Source organism: Triticum aestivum, chromosome 1B (assembly GCF_018294505.1).
Source record: "Triticum aestivum cultivar Chinese Spring chromosome 1B, IWGSC CS RefSeq v2.1, whole genome shotgun sequence".
Taxonomy (NCBI): Eukaryota; Viridiplantae; Streptophyta; class Magnoliopsida; order Poales; family Poaceae; genus Triticum; species Triticum aestivum.
In genome coordinates, this window is record NC_057795.1 from 371,025,848 (window position 1) to 371,031,847 (window position 6,000).

Below are 6,000 nucleotides of genomic sequence, written 5' to 3' on the forward strand. Positions count from 1 at the left end.
ATCCAGGATGTCTCGCAACTACTACCACTGATATGACTTGGTAGTAAGGTACACCTGATGATGCTTGTCTCTAGAAAAGGCTTCATCGTGCCATTTACATTTGTGGTTGCCCAGCCCTGATCAAGATCAAATAGGAGAGTCTGGGCTTTTTTCGTATTATCGCAGTAAAATGACATTTTCTTTTTGGTTGTGTTGGAAGTGTTGGGTGTGTGCATCATGCTATGCAGAGACGGCATTTGCTCGGTGCAGCTTTATCACCTCGAATATAGTGGTTGAATGAAAATGTTTTTTATCAAGAAAATGTAGATACTAATTGCCTTAATCTCAAAATTAGGATCCCCTTTTCTGCAACCAGTTTTGTTAGGTGACATGAATTGGGAGGGAAACATGTCTTGCGCGGTATAATTGCTCGCTGTTGTGTATTTTCCCCCCGAGAAGCTTCCTGCGTCGTAAAGGTGTCGGAGCCGAGACGTGTGCCGGACTTTGGCTTAGGTTTGGTGCGATGTACATTAGCGGCACCACACACCGTAGAACAGAAGACGGTGGTCAAGGCCACGCGCAACGAGAGCGAACGATGAACCGAGACGAAGACGAGCGCAGAGAGTCGTCATGATAAATGTGCTTTTGGTTGCTTGCAATGATTCACTCGGGATTAAGCAGTGTCTCGTTTCGCGCAGGTCTTGCGCTGAATCATCATCGCAAGACGCAAGTTAAGGCCTCCTTTGGTTTGAAGGAATTTCATAGGAATTCTAGAGGATAGGATTCTTATAGGATTTTTTCTTTAGAGCCCTTTGGTTCATAGGAATGGATTCCTATTCCTATATAGGATTGGTTCCTATCCTCCACATTTCATAGAAAAATAAGAATGAGCCTAGACTCAATAGAAAAATTCCTTTGGTGTCAACCAAATGACATCTTGTTTCCTATTCCTACTCATAGGATTTGAGATACATGTCATCTCATTTTCTACAAGATTCCTATTCCTACGATAATCCTATCCTATGAACCAAAAGAGGCCTAAGTTGGTGATGCGGGAAGTGGCTTCCCGCGTGCTTGTGGCCGTGTACATACCTACGCTCGATGCGGGAAGTGGAAGTGCAAACTGAAGGTTTGCGTCTCCGCAGAAGCAACGTTCGCGCTTGCAATCCTGGCCAAATGGACAGTTATTAGTTATGCTGGCGCTTCAGTCTGTCTCCGTCGCCCAAGTCTGAATCCAATGGGTGGTGTAGTTACGTGGTAGTACAACTGTACAAGCAACAGACACAGCAAGCGACGGTCCCTTTTACGTTCGATTTCGAAAACAAACTTCAAGCTTGGTGCAGCCTATTGCGGCTACGCCTTGGCTGTGTACGTATGCGTACTTCTAGCTCGAATCTGGGAGCAGAAAAGCTGCGCTGCTGTGCAGTGGTAGTAATTAAACGCGATTGTGCAGGGGGAATGCACGCATGCACGCATCGGATTCCTGAAACCGCATCGCATCTTCACATGAACTCCGCGCTCGCGTTCACTGAACTCGGCATGCATGCATGCCTGTATGGGCGCGTGTACGGTTCTAGTATAAAGGTGAGATTTATTGCGTCGAGCAAAGCCATGTCGATGGGTTCTGCGCTGGCACGGCCTATGATAAAACTTGCAGCTACTTGATGGATAGCTATTTCGAAATTGCACAGCGAAAGACTTATCATTTTCACTAGTACTACTTGAGGTTGTAGCCGCTGGAAGAAAAATAGGCAAGGACTTGTGAGAGAAGTTGTACACAACGCTGGCTAGTGTGCAGTTGGATGCTACTAGAGAGAGAAAAAGAAGACAAGAACCACTCTGACTACCATTACTTATTACTTTAGCCCCGGCTAATGACGAGAGCAAGTTTTTCTTTTGACGGTCATATTTGTTTTTGAAAAAATAACCAAATCTTTATAAAGATCCATAAGTACAAATCACTTCAAATATAAAAAAAAATTACATCAAGAACCCTGCACCAGCAACTAACTACTACCATCGCTAGAATGAACCATAGACACATTGTTGTCGGCGCTCCACTACAAGGGCCGGTTTGACCTTATCGAGGACGACCGAGAAGTTTTCGTGCACATTCCCTAAGGACCAACGTCCTAGAGATGAAGTCATCTCCATTGAACCCTTTAATTTATCTAAAGTGTGTGTAGCGACAAGACCTCAAACAAACAGTCTAATCTCTGTGCATTAGTATCATCCCTGGATCGGTAATGCTGACACGCACAGTACTTAAGGATTTATAACAGAGTAGCAATTACACACTTATTACATCGAATGTCTCAAGGGAGAACTTATTACAATAATACGGCTTAAGTCCATCTAAAAATGATAACAACGGAAGGCTTGAAAGATAAAGTGAGTCCATCGCTCCAACGACATCACTGAGTGAAAGACAACGACCTATGGCACCTTACTCGTCGTCTGAAAAGTCTGCAACATGAAACGTTGCAGCTCAAAACGGGTCAGCACATGGAATATGCTGACAATGTAACACATAAAAAAATGAACAAAATAATTGCTATCACTACATGCATATATGGCTGGTGGAAAGCTCTATGATTACAGTTTTGCATAAAGCCAATTTTCCCCTACAACAAACAAATAAATTTTATTTAACTATCATGGTGGTTGTTAAACATTGAGAAGGTTCCTCCAACTCAATCCCAATTAAACATCATCATTAAACCCAATCAAAATTAATTTAGAGTGATGAGATCAACATGATAATCCAAGAACTAGATACTCAAGATGTCCATAACCGGGGACACGGCTAACCATGATTAGTTTGTGCACTCTGCAGAGGTTTGCACACTTTTCCCCACAAGACTCTAGTACATCCATGGTCGGAGAATCGAGAAACAGTCTTTCTGAAACAATAACTCTTTACTCTGGGTGGAGAGTTACACCTACTTTCCCCTATATCTGCTAGCCCACCACTGAAAAAGGTCTTGCAACTTACTCAACTATGCTAGAACCCATAATAGCTTGTGGCTGCACACGGAAGTTTCTAGCATGAATAATTTTATGATCCTTTTGAGCCTGGGTGGCGGACCGTAGGATGATCACACGGGTACTCTGGGATATCCTTGGACAACACTGGATTCTCCAGGTGCCCTGACAATCACTGGGTACTCTAGGGTGCCTCAAACAATCCACCCAGATGTGTATTAAAGTAGCCACCTTAAGTTAACCATTAAATAACAACACTCACATCTGTCGTGAATCACTCGAACCAAACCACGTCTACAAGCATAGCATAGCAATATAAGCAACGTAGAAGTAACTCTCAAGGTTTGATAAGTAAACATGGCAATAGGTTCTACCTCATCATCTACACCCACATATTAAGCAGATCCTAACCATGCAATTATTTGGGGATTGATCTAATGCAAGAAAACTGGGTAGTAAAGAGGTGTGATCAAAGTGTTACTTGCCTTGCTGATGATCCGTGAAACCTAGAGACTCGTAGTAGCACGCTTCGCACTCCGGGTACTCTATCGTAAACAAACTAATATACAATAAGCACTCAACTAGAAGCACGGGTAAAACTCAAATAACAGAACTAACCAGAAAGTTCAACTTAAGAACCCTGGTTTGCAAAAAGAATCAAATCAAACGAAACAACGAACTCAAACTGCGAAAGAAACAAGATCAGTTTACTAATCTAGACTTAAGTCAAATTTTACAGTACAATAATCTTGTTCAAGTTGGTTAAACAGAAAGAGGGCTTCGAGATGAAGAACTAGGCGCTTGAATCGCCTGATTCCGATAAACGAGCGAAAAGATAAACTAAAACGAAAATCAGGGTAGAAATCACGATCGAAAATAATCGCAGAAAAACCTTGGAAAAAGAAAAACTGACGAACAGGCTAACGAACGAATGTTCGCTGTCTGCGGCTAACGAGTGAAAACCGTTCGTTAAAACGAATGTATGAACGGGCGTTCGCTAAATAACTAAACCGGGAAAAAATTAAAACCGATCTAAAATAAACAATAACCAAGGGTTTCTAAAAAACGTACGGTTTTCCAACGAAAACCGGCGGCGGATCGGGCAGCTACCTCGGGACGGGACGACGGCGGCTCCGGCGGGCAACTCCGGCGAGGCGGCGTCCGGCGGCGAGGTCGACGGGGTCGGCGGTACGGGTTAGGGTTAGGGTTCGGCGGAGGCGGCGGGTGGGCTGGTGGTGGGCTGCGGTGTTGGGGCGGGGACTTATAAAGCCCAGGGCGGCGGGAATCCGGGTCGCCCACGGCCCGTTAAGTTGGTTTCTCTCTCTTTTTTAAATAATTCCGACGCGCAGAAAAACGATTAAGAGAAATACTAAACGGACTTCAAAAATCCTAAAATAAATTTTCCCTGCCCTCTAAAAATGTAGCAGACAAAGTGAACATTTATTTGGGCCTCTAATGCAATTTTGAAAAATGCATTTTTTCCTAATTCAAATAAAATAGCGATAAAACTCCGAATAAAATTCTTATTTGATTTTAATATTTAACCTCCAATATTTCCTTATTTTGGGAAAGTCATTTTATCCCCTCTCTTTTATTTTCATATAGGAAATATTTGAAGAGAAAATAATTAAAATCAAATGTTCCTCTTTTCAAAATTTGAGAAAACTCAAATATGAAAATAACAAAATCCCCAACTCTCTCTGTGGGTCCTTGAGTTGCGTAAAGTTTCTAGGATCAAGCCAAAATGCAATAAAATATGATATGCAATGATGATCTAATGTATAACATTCCAAATTGAAAATTTTGGATGTTACAAACCTACCCCCTTAAGATGAATCTCGCCCTCGAGATTCGGGTTGGCTAGAAAATAGGTGCGGGTGATCTTTCCGTAGGTCTTCCTCTCGTTCCCAGGTGGCTTCATCCTCGGTATGGTGGCTCCACTGAACTTTGCAGAACTTGATAACTTTGCTGCGTGTGACTCGGCTGGCAAACTCGAGAATCTTGACTGGTTTCTCCTCCGTAGGTCAAATCGCTATCCAATTGAATCGCTTCCAGTGGCACTATATCTCTCAGAGGAATATCAGCCATCTCTGCGTGGCACTTATTCAACTGAGAAACGTGGAACACATCGTGAACTCCTGACAATCCTTCGGGTAATTCCAACTTGTAAGCAACTTCTCCCATACGTTCCAAAACTTTGTATGGTCCCACAAAATGTGGTGCTAACTTTCCCTTAACTCCAAAATGCTTAACTCCTCTAAGTGTGGACACACGAAGATAAACTCTGTCTCCTTGTGTTTTGAATCCGCATAGCTCTTCTGCCTGGACTGGCTACCTTGAGTCTATCGTGAATCAGCTTAACCTTCTCTTCAGACTCCTTAATCAAATCTGGTCCAAACAATTGACGGTCTCCAACTTCATCCCATAACAACAGTGTCCTGCACATCCTTCTGTACAAAGCTTCAAAAGGGGCCATCTTCAAACTGGCTTGATAACTGTTATTGTAAGAGAACTCTACATATGGCAAATTGTCGTCCCAGCTAGTTCATAATCTAGCGCACAAGCTCTCAACATGTCCTCCAGAATCTGATTGACTCTCTCGGTTTGTCCATTTGTCTATGGATGAAAGGTTGTACTGAACTCTATCATGGTACCCAGAGTTTCGAGCAACTGATTCCAGAACTTTGAGGTAAACTGGGTTCCTCTATCTGATGCAATGGTCCTCGGAACTCTATGCAGACATACAATCCTGGTCATGTATATCTTTGCCAACTGAGTACTGGTATAAGTGGTCTTCACTGGGATGAAATGAACTACCTTCGTCAACCGATCGACTACAACCCATATAGAGGCATAGCCTGAACGAGTCCTGGGTAATCCCGTGATAAAATCCATGCCTAGCTTATCCCACTTCCATTCTGGTATCAGCAATGGCTGTAGCAATCCTGCTGGCTTCTGATGCTCTGCCTTCACTCTCTGACATACATCACAAACTACTACATATTCCGCAATATCCTTCTTCATTCCGGTTCACCA